The sequence below is a fragment of the Elaeis guineensis genome, chromosome 13, assembly GCF_000442705.2.
Source record: "Elaeis guineensis isolate ETL-2024a chromosome 13, EG11, whole genome shotgun sequence".
Lineage (NCBI taxonomy): Eukaryota > Viridiplantae > Streptophyta > Magnoliopsida > Arecales > Arecaceae > Elaeis > Elaeis guineensis.
The window spans coordinates 14714438-14726480 of record NC_026005.2 but is presented as its reverse complement, the minus strand read 5'-3'; positions in this window follow the sequence as shown (position 1 = coordinate 14726480).

Below are 12043 nucleotides of genomic sequence, written 5' to 3'. Positions count from 1 at the left end.
ACACAAGAAGATACACTCTGTTGTACACTTTCTATCATCGACATCAGTCATAAAGTCTGAATTGGTATATCCCTCAACTTTCAGCTTTGATCCTCCATCAAAGACAACAATAAATCTTTAATCCTTCTTAAATACTTAAAGATATTTTTAACAGCAATCCAGTATTCTTCACCTGAATTTACTTGATATCTGCTCGTGACACTCACAACAAGGACTATATCAGGACGTATACATAACATGGTGTATATGGGACTTCCTATTGCTGAAGCATAAGAGATCTTGCTCATGTGTCGAATCTCCTCAGGTGTGTCAGGACACATCTTCTTGGAGAGATAAATGCTATGTCTAAGGGGCAAAAGATCCTTCTTGAAGTTTTTCATGCTAAACTTCTTCAGTACCTTCCTATGTACATTTGCTGTGAGAGTCCTATCATCCTCTTAGATCTATCCCTATAGATCTTTATACCAAGAATGTAGGAGGCTTTTCCTAGGTCTTTCATAGCAAACTCTTTTGACAACCATACTTTGATCGATGTCAGCATGAAAATATCATTTCCAATCAGGAAGATGTCATCTACATACAATACGAGGAATGTGACAGTGCTCCCACTGATTTTTTTGTATATATAAGATTTTTTTTTTATTTTTTATGAAATCGAATATTTTGATCACATCATTAAAGTGAGTGTTCCAACTCCGAGATGCTTGCTTGAGTCCATATATAGATCTTTGCAGTTTGCAGACCTTGTGATCACTATCACTGGATGTAAAATTCAAAGGCTGCTCCATATAGATATCTTTCTCAAGATATCCATTTAGGAAGGTAGTTTTTATATCCATCTGTCAAATTTCATAATCATATAAGACTGCTATGGCAAGCAGAGTATGGATGGATTTCAGCATGACCACGGACGAAAAAGTTTCATGACTGTAACCTTTTGTAATTAGCCTTGCCTTATAGGTCTCTACCTTACCATCCGATCTAATTTTCTTTTTATAAATTCATTTACACCCAATAGGTGCAATACCTTCAGGTGGATCTACTAAAGACCAAATCTTGTTGGAATACATGGAGTCAATTTCTGATTTTATCACTTCCATTCATTTCTCGGAGTCTTTATCTAACATTGCTTTATCATAGGTCTTGGGATCATTCCTAATGTCCCTATCTTCCATAAGAAATATTTCTTCTAAATCCTCTATAAGAATATCTAAGTACCTTTCAGGAGAATGGGAGATCATACTTGATCGATGAGGTGGAGGAGGTATCACATCTATTGGCTTATTATTGGATTCAGGTTTTTGGACTCGATGCTCTTCAGAGACTTTCTCTTTGAGCTCAATCTTCTTCCCGCTGCCTCCATCTTGGATCAACTCTTTTTCTAAGAAAACGACATGACGGCTCACAATTATATTGTGATCCTCAAGAAGATAGAAGTAGTATCCCATGATTTTCTTAGGATACCCTATAAAGCGAGTCCTAAAGGACCTAGCTTTTAGCTTGTTCGCCTGTTGTCGCTTGATATGGGCCAGATATTCCCAAGTCTTGAGATACCTAAGAGTTGGCTTCTTACCATACCATAACTCAAATGGTGTAGTAGAAACGAATTTAGAAGGAACTCGATTCAAAAGATGAATCGCAGAAAGCAATGCATATCCCTAGAGAAAGATAGGATGGTCTGTGAAGCTCATCATGAATCGGACTATATCTAATAGGATCTGATTCTTCCTTTCGGATATCCTGTTGAGCTGAGGCATCTTTGGAGATGTCCATTAGGAGACTGCCATTATCCTTTAAATAGATCTAAAATTTTTTACTGAGATATTTTCCTTCTCGATCTGATCGAAAAATTTTTATGGATTTTTCAATCTATGTTGCCCAGCTATGCAACCCAAGAGGGGGGGGGGTGAATTGGGTTTCTAAAAATTTTAAGCCCAACTGATTACTTATGAAGAACAAAACAAAGACTTTAATTCAATATTAATTATCTAAAGCAGGAATGCAAGAATATAATAAAGAAATAAAGTGAAGCGATAAAGTACACCACAAACACAAGAATTTATAGTGGTTCGGTGCTAACCTTGCACCTACATCCACTCCCCAAGATCCTACTTGAGAATTTCAATCCACTATGCTTGTATTCAACCTGAATACAAAACGTCGGAAACTCCGACACTAGCTATCCCAAGCTAGATCACTTATTTTTCGGGTACAAGTAAACCCAAAATACTCCGATTTCAGGTTCGGATCAACCTTTTCTTGTTTTGAAAATCCTCCAAAAATAAGAACAATTACTTACAAGAGTAAGATAATTTAGAGCACAGATTAATACAATAACAGCTCCTTAAATGAGCGAATATAACAATAAAAACTTTACTCAAATGAAGAAACCCTTTTTGAATTTTCTCAAGATGGATGAACGCTTGAATGAACACTTGAGAAGAGGATGATCGTTAATTGAAGATCTCTTGAAAGCTTTGAACGATCTCTAGATCAAAGTTGAGACAATAGGCGTGACAAATCCTCTCTTTGAAAGCTCTTGAATCTCTTTCACAATCTCACGTGTGGATTTTTGGATCCTCTTTTCTTTTTCTCTCAAATATCTCATTGATCTCAGGCTTTTTCGTGCAGATTTTGGATCCTCTCTCTTCTTTTTCTCTCAAATATCTCGCGTTTGATCTGCTATTTAATCTACAATTTTTTTCACCATTTGAAGCATTTTATTGCATTAGAAGCAAGAGAAAATAATTTAGGCAGATAAAGAGCCGTTAGAGGATTTTTAGGAAGCATAAAAGGCAATTAAAATGGGCAAAAAAATAGCCGTTGCTGATATTTTCCGTCGCAGGGGTCGACTCATGCATCAGGAGTCGACTCATGAGTCGACTTCTGTTGCATTTACCAGAGAATGCGTTTCTAAAAATTCTTGGCTCAAATCAGCAGGGGTCGACTCATGAGTCGACTCATGCCTTGTGGGTCGACTCATGAGTCGACTCACAGGTCGTGCCAAGCCAGAAAACTAGCGTGTCAAAGAGAATTTTTGCGTGCCAATCAGCTCACAGTGCCATGAGTTGACTCATGAGTCGACTCATGCACTTCAAACCTTCATAACTTCAAAAATATAAGTCCAAACACAATGAAATTTTCACCAATAGATTTCAAATCATTTGTTCTACCAAATGGTACTATCAAATCAAGATTTTAGTGAAATTATGATTTTGCCCTTGAAGAGCATAAGGACTTTTTCATTTTAAAATTATTTGTATCCCTTCAATCTGCTTTGTAATCATCAAAATCAATCTAGGAGCAACAATCTCCCCCTTTTTGATGATGACAAAATATTTGAACAAAAAAATATTTATGTGAATCACTAATTTCAAAAGAATGCATTATAGGTGTATATGCTTGAAAAGAGTATGATTCTTTTGGCATGTGATATAAATGGTCATATGCAAAAATAGTTTGTCCATTTTCATGAAGATTTGAAAAGAGTATTAGATCATTTTGAGTTTAAGATATATCAGAGCAAGAGAAAAGAAATAAATTTTGCAATGTATCAGAGCAAGAACAATAATTTTTACAATGTTATCAGAAAAGATTTTACAATGTATCAGAGCAAATGTTATAATATATCAGAGAAAATTTCATACTGTATCAGAGCAAATATCAGAGAAACTTTCACACTGTATCAGATTAAATTTTATCATGTATCAGAGCAAGTTAAAAGAAATTTTAAGGTGTATCAGAGTAAATCAAATTTCTTAAGATGTATCAAGGTAAATTTCAAAAGATATATCAGAGCAAGTTTGAATTTTGAAATATATCAGAGCATATAAAAAATTACTTATTTGCATTGTACTTATGATTGTACTTTTGGTATTGTTCTTTAAATTCTTCAATTAATTTCTCATAATTTGTAATTTTGCTTTTGATGGGTTGCTTTTTGTTTAATTTCTCAATAATTGAATTGCTTTTTGTTTAATTTCTCCTCCTTTTTCTTTCATAATTTAGGGTTTTGCTTTTAATGAGTTGCTTGTTTTTTGTTTAATTGTTTACTTTCTCTCCCTTTTTGACATCATCAGACATGGTTAACTTTTCTTTTTTCAGAAATATTCTTTAATTTCTCCCCTTTTAGAGTATATCACAGATGTTTGCTCCCCCTTAATATAACAATTATCAATAGCAAACAACAACAAAGAGAAGATAATATTTCAACAAGGAGAATATATATAACCAAAATATGATCAATATCATTACAAAAGGTAGAAATATAGGTAAAAGATGATTCCATTAATATCATAATTGTTTCAATACATAGTTCATATTATAAAAATCAACCAGCTAATTGTCAAGACATGGCCCCAAGGTACAGATCCTAGAACAAGATACTAACACCTAGGATCTAGTAATGATCAAGATAAGTCATGGATCGGAGTCATCAGATATGGTATGAGAAGCTGATGGATCAGAAGTGCGTCCTCTACCCCGTCTGCCTCTGGCACGAGCAGGAGAACGAGATGAACTGGGAGGCTGAGAACGCTGAGATGCTAGGGCTGATACCATGAGTCTGATAGAATCAAGTACGTTCAGTGCTCTGGAAACAGATTGAAGTAGAGCAGTGAACTGAGTGGTAGCATGCTCACTCGATCCTCGAATCTCTTTCCTCAGTAATTCATATCCACCCTCTAGTGCTCCTCTGAGCCTTCCAGCCTCTGCAGTGAGGTCTGTGACCTCAATAGTAGACTCCTGTGGCTGGGGATGGGCCAAAGCAAGGACTTGCCCCTGCAAGTCTAGAACTCTGCCAGTCAATCTCCAGACTGTGTCTTCAAGTTGCTGTATCCTGATGGACTGATCTGAAATCATCTGAAATACAGTGGAGATGTGGGGAGTAATGGTCTGATCAGAAGAGGTAGCTCCAGGTGCAAAAGAAGTACTACTCCACTGGCTAGACAGCAAAGAAGCCACACGCTGTGAAATATGCTCGATCTGATCATCAGCCAGTCTGAACTCTGAATGAGGTGCTCTGCTCTCTGGCTGATACACTGGTGTGGGCATCCTAGTAAGCTCAGAAGGGCCAGCCTCTGTATCAGGAATGAACTGGGTATCTGGTGATGCTGCCCTGAAATCATGTACAGGAGAAGATGGACCTTCTTCTTCTACTCTGCCTTCAGTTCTGTCTTCAGCTCTTGTTTCAGCTCTATCCTCAGTTCTTTCTTCAGAGCCCTTAATCCAACCACCATCAGTCTTTATAATTCCCATTCTGTGCAGACTGTGTTGGTTGAAATTGTCCACATGAGATAGCTTGGTAGGTGCCTCCCCCTCACAGCTAACTCCAAACCTCCTAAATACTCTAGTAAGGGCCATACCATAAGGCAAGTGTGCCTTGGATCTGTTCAAAGTTTCTCTCATGGCCTCTATCATAAGTGCAGGGAGGTTCAGGGGGGTCTGAGTGATGACATGAAACATGACACATACATCTCTGCTGGAAAGTAAGTCATGTCTACCACTCCTAGGAAAGAAAAGCTTTGTTACTATCTGATGCAGCACCCTCATCTCAATGGACAAAATCTTTGCTTCTAACTTGTTTAAACTTCCTGAATAAGTTTCTCCTAAAATAATTCTGATCCCTTCTTCTTTAATTGGGAGTTTCATATATGAGTATCCTTCACTAGGCAACTGAAGTATTTCTCCCAATATCCTAGAATCCAAGCAGATATCAATTCTCTTTACAGTTGAAGTCACTGACCCACTTCCATAAAGTAGGTTTTGGTAGAATTCTCTAACAAGATCAACATAGGTGACTTCCTTAAGAGAGCAATAGAGTTTCCATCCTTGGTTTTTAATTTTGGTAGCAAAAGTAAAGCCCTCATCTTCAAAGAACCAAAAATCTATATTTTTCCCGGTTTCTACTTTTCTATCAGAAAGAGGATTCATACTGAGGCTCATGGAGGATTGAGAGGGACCTTGAGCAGGTACTGAAACTGGAGTGGGAGCACTGGAAGACTGACCAGCTTGCCTTTTCTTTCTGACAATTTCTTCAGGCTCACGGATTGACTTTCTTCTTTGGGGAAGCTTCATCTTTGGAGCCATATCCACTATAGTAGCAGGCAAGGAGACTTGAATTGAGTGGAGGAGGGATCACAAGAGAGTGAAGAAGGATTTTGGTGGAGAAAAGAAGTGGATTTTGGAAGTTCGGTGAAGTGCTAGGGCACGTTCCAACCGCGCCAAGCAATGCGAGAAAGCACAGAAAATCTTTTTCAAGGAGGCGATTTTTGGTGGAGAGGAGGAGGGAGAATTGCCACGAAATAAATCCTTGGATTTGGAGCAAGAAAGAGTTGGAGAAGACGGCTTTTAGAAGGAGAAGATGAGTCGTCTCACGAACAGGGTTTCCCGTTTAAAAACAATGAACCCGATGAAGTTGGTGGGATTTACAAGTTTGCCATTGAGTCGACTCATGGGGGTCGACTCATGAAGTTCAGAAAATCAGAAAAAATGTGAATAAATTCCAGAAAAATTTAAAATTTTGAGTGAAAGAATTTTGCTCAAAGATAAGTTTTTAGAATGATAAATTTGAGCTTTTGGGACCAAGATAGATGTTGAAAATTGAGCTCTAATCAATTCTTTGAAAATTGAGAAATTTTAGGCAAATGGATCTAGAATTCCTAGATTTCTCCTAATTTCACAGAATCTATCCTCACTAAGGGCCTTTGTAAAGATATCAGCTAATTGATTTTCAGTGCAAACATATTCAAGAATTATATTTTTATTTTGAACATGTTCTCTTATAAAATGATGTCTTATTTCAATATGTTTAGATCTTGAGTGTTGAATTGGATTTTTAGATAGATTTATGGCACTTGTGTTGTCACATCTTATTGGTGTTTCATTAAGTTTGATTCCAAAATCTTCGAGTTGTTGCTTAATCCATAAGATTTGAGCACAACAACTTCCAGCTGCAATGTATTCGGCCTCAGCCGTAGACAATGCTACCGAATTTTGTTTCTTGCTAAACCATGAGATTAGGTTAACTCCAAGAAATTGGCAAGTTTCACTTGTGCTTTTTCTATCTAATTTACATCCAGCAAAATCAGCATCTGAATATCCTAATAAATTAATTTATGAGTCCTTAGAGTACCATAACCCTATAGTTTGTGTACCATTTAAGTATCTAAGGATTCTTTTAACAGCATTCAAATGAGATTCTTTAGGATTAGATTGATATCTAGCACATAAGCAAATACTAAACATGATATCAGGCCTACTTGCAGTTAAATATAATAATGAGCCAATTATACCTCTGTAGTATTTTAAGTCTACACATTTACCTTCATCATCCTTGTCAAGCTTACATAAGGGACTCATTGGTTTGCCAATTGGTTTGCAGTTCTCCATTCCAAATCTTTTGAGTAGTTCCTTGGTGTACTTGCTTTGGGTGATGGAGATTCCCTCTTTTGATTGTTTGATTTGGAGTCCGAGGAAGAAGGTGAGTTCTCCCATCATGCTCATCTCGAACTCCCCCTGCATAAGCTTAGCAAAGTCTTGACAAAGGGATTCATTAGTAGACCCAAAAATTATGTCATCAACATAAATTTGTATAATTAGCATATCATTTTGATTTCTTTTAATAAATAGGGTTGTATCTATATTACCTCTTGAAAAACCATTATTCATTAGAAATTTGTTTAGCCTTTCATATCATGCTCTAGGTGCTTGTTTTAATCCATATAATGCTTTATTTAATCTAAAGACATGATTAGGAAATGCATGATTTTCAAATCCAGGGGGTTATTCTACATATACTTCTTCAGAGATATATCCATTTAAAAATGCACTTTTAACATCCATTTGAAATAATTTGAATTTCATAAAGCAAGCATATGCAAGTAGAAGTCTAATAGCTTCTAATCTAGCAACAGGTGCAAAGGTTTCATCAAAATCAATTCCTTCTTCTTGATTATATCCCTTAGCAATCAGTCTGGCTTTATTTCTAATTACATTTCCATGCTCATCTAATTTGTTTATAAAGATCCATTTTGTGCCAATTATTGAATAGTCTTTAGGTCTTGATACTAAGGTCCAAACATTATTTCTTTCAAATTGATTAAGTTCCTCTTGCATAGCATTAATCCAATTATGATCATTTTCAGCTTCTTCAAAAGTTTTAGGTTCAAGTTAAGATACAAAAGCACAATGATTAAGTATATCTCTAAGTGAAGAACGTGTTTTTACCCCATGCTTAGGATCATCAATAATTAACTCCTTAGGGTGGTTGTGAACATACCTCCATTCCTTGGGTAGGTCATTTGTACCTTGAGGTTGTTCTTGAATTTCTTCACTTCTCTCATCTTGTTTATCTTCTTGATCCTTGTCTTTTGGAGTTGCTGAATCTTTCAGAGTGATCTCCTTCATACCTTCTATTAGTGGCTCTGCATCATCAACACCCTCATTCTATCCCGATGATCTTTCCTTTGCCATTATCTCCAAAGGTGACCATCCCTCCATCCTTAGCATCAAGCGTGATGAATTGTGATTCATCACCAGTCATGTGTCTCGAGCATCCACTGTCAAGATACCATTTTCTGTTTCCTTCTTGGGATGCTAGACACACCTGCAAGCAAAGGTCAAGTTTCTGTCTTAGGTACCCAAGCTTTCTTGGGTCCTTTTGGGTTAGTCAAAATGGTTCCTTTTGGAACCCATATTTTCTTTATAGTTGTATTTGTAGATTTGAGGCATGTGTATGATTTATGTCCTATTCTACCACATTTGAAACAAGTAATATTTGTAGACTTGTTGCTTGAATAATTTACATAAATATCCTTCAGAAACTTTTGTTTCTTCAGAGGTTTATACCCAAGTCCAGCCTTATCATATATAGCTTTCTGATTTTCAAGGATCATATTTAGTTTGTTTGAACTTAAGGTGAACTTATCTACTATAGATTTCAGCTTGTTAATTTCATCCTTTAAGTTTTGATTTTCTTGACTCAAGGTGAATTTTTCAATTGAAAGAATTTCAGCTTGTTTCACTAAGGACTGATTTTTCAATTTCAGTTCTTTATTTTTTTTCCTAGTTTCTTTAATTCATCAATTGAATCATAGAATACTTCATGCAATTCTTCAAAAGTAAATTCACTAGTGGATTCAGAAGTTACCTCATTTTCATGTGCCATCAGGCACAGATTGGCTTGTTCTGTTGAGGTTTCCTCGTCGGAGCTTGAGTCATCACTCGCACTCCAAGTCGCCATCATTGCCTTCTTTTTGAACTTTTTGGGACCTTTCTTCAGTTGTGGATATTCGGATCTGAAATGTCCTGGCTTCTTGCACTCGTAGCATGTAAGGGGTTGATCTTTCTCTTTTTCTTTGCTTTGTTCCCCTTTTGTGAATTTCTTTCTCATCCCCTGTTTCCTTTTTCTTAGAAACTTCTTAAATTTCCGGGTGATGAGTGCCATCTCTTCATCCTGTTCTTCATCTTCAGAGTCATCCGTTTCATAATCAGGCGAAGTTGTGGATTTGAGGGCAATGGTTCTTTTCTTTTTGACTTCATCCTCTTGATGTTGCTTCATGCTAAGTTCATGAGTCATCAAGGATCCAAGAAGCTCTTCCAGAGGTAGAGTGTTCAAGTCCTTTGCTTCTTGGATGGCAGTCACCTTGGCTTCTCAAGTTCTTGGCAGTGACCTGAGAATCTTCCTTACAAGTTCACTGTTAGTATAAGATTTGCCAAGACTCTTTAAACCATTGATTATATCAGTAAAATGAGTAAACATAGCAGTTATGGACTCATCATGCTCTATTTTGAACAATTCATATTTATGTACAAGCATGTTTATTTTAGACTCTTTTACTTGATTTGTTTCCTCATGGGTTACTTCTAACCTATCCCATATTTCTTTAGCAGATGCACAAGTAGAAATGCGATTAAATTCACTTGCATCTAGTGCACAATAAAGAACATTCATGGCTTTGGTATTTAATTGTGCCAATTTCTTGTCAACCTCATCCCATTCTTTTTCGGGTTTGGTTGACTCCTCACCATCTATAATCTTGGTGGGTGTGTGAGGACCGTTCACTATGATACTCCACATATCATAGTCGAGTGCTTGTATGAATATCTTCATCCGAGCTTTCCAATAGGTGTAATTAGACCCATTGAAAAGTGAAGGTCGGTTTGTTGATTGCCCCTCGGCTAGAGAAGTACCAACATGGGTTGCCATAGATCTTTGACTCTTTGATTGTTAGATCAAAGAAGGGCTAGAGCACCGGACTCTGATACCACTTGTTGCCCAGCTATGCAACCCAAGAGGGGGGGTGAATTGGGTTTCTAAAAATTTTAAGCCCAACTGATTACTTATGAAGAACAAAACAAAGACTTTAATTCAATATTAATTATCTAAAGCAGGAATGCAAGAATATAATAAAGAAATAAAGTGAAGCGATAAAGCACACCACAAACACAATGATTTATAGTGGTTCGGTGCTAACCTTGCACCTACATCCACTCCCCAAGATCCTACTTGGAAATTTCAATCCACTATGCTTGTATTCAACCTGAATACAAAACGTCGGAAACTCCGACACTAGCTATCCCAAGCTAGATCACTTGTTTCCCGGGTACAAGTAAACCCAAAACACTCCGATTTCAGGTTCGGATCAACCTTTCCTTGTTTTGGAAATCCTCCAAAAACAAGAACAATTACTTACAAGAGTAAGATAATTTAGAGCACAGATTAATACAATAACAGCTCCTTAAATGAGCGAATATAACAATAAAAACTTTACTCAAATGAAGAAACCCTTTTTGAATTTTCTCAAGGTGGATGAACGCTTGAATGAACACTTGAGAAGAGGATGATCGTTGATTGAAGATCTCTTGAAAGCTTTGAACGATCTCTAGATCAAAGTTGAAACAATAGGCGTGACAAATCCTCTCTTTGAAAGCTCTTGAATCTCTTTCACAATCTCACGTGTGGATTTTTGGATCCTCTTTTCTTTTTCTCTCAAATATCTCGTTGATCTCAGGCTTTTTCGTGCAGATTTCGGATCCTCTCTCTTCTTTTTCTCTCAAATATCTCGCGTTTGATCTGCTATTTAATCTGCAATTTCTTTCACCATTTGAAGTATTTTATTGCATTAGAAGCAAGAAAAAACAATTTAGGCAGATAAAGAGCCGTTAGAGGATTTTTAGGAAGCATAAAAGGCAATTAAAACGGGCAAAAAAATAGCCGTTGCTGACATTTTCCGTCGCAGGGGTCGACTCATGCATCAGGAGTCGACTCATGAGTCGACTTCTGTTGCATTTACCAGAGAATGCGTTTCTGGAAATTCTTGGCTCAAATCAGCAGGGGTCGACTCATGAGTCGACTCATGCCTTGTGGGTCGACTCATGAGTCGACTCACAGGTCGTGCCAAGCCAGAAAACTAGCATGCCAAGGAGAATTTTTGCGTGCCAATCAGCTCACAGTGCCATGAGTGGACTCATGAGTCGACTCATGCACTTCAAACCTTCATAACTTCAAAAATATAAGTCCAAACACAATGAAATTTTCACCAATAGATTTCAAATCATTTGTTCTACCAAATGATACTATCAAATCAGAATTTTAGTGAAATTACGATTTTGCCCTTGAAGAGCATAAGGACTTTTTCATTTTAAAATTATTTGTATCCCTTCAATCTGCTTTGTAATCATCAAAATCAATCTTGGAGCAACAATCTATTTTTCTACTTCATGTTTGAATTTTATGAACTTTTCAAAGACTTCAGACTTTCGATGCATCAAATACATAAATCCATACTATGAATAATCATCGATAAAAATTATGAAGTAGACATAGCCATCCCTGCCTTGTACATCGAATGGACCACACACGTCAGTGTGTACTAGAGCTAATATCTCAGTGGCCCTTTCCTCTTGTCCCATAAAGGACAGTTTGGTCATTTTTTTTAAAGACATGATTCACAAACCGGATAAGACTCGAAAGTCAATGGTCCAAGAAGACTATCTTTCTTCAGTTTGTTGAGTTTGTCCTCTCCAATATGGCCTAGCCTAA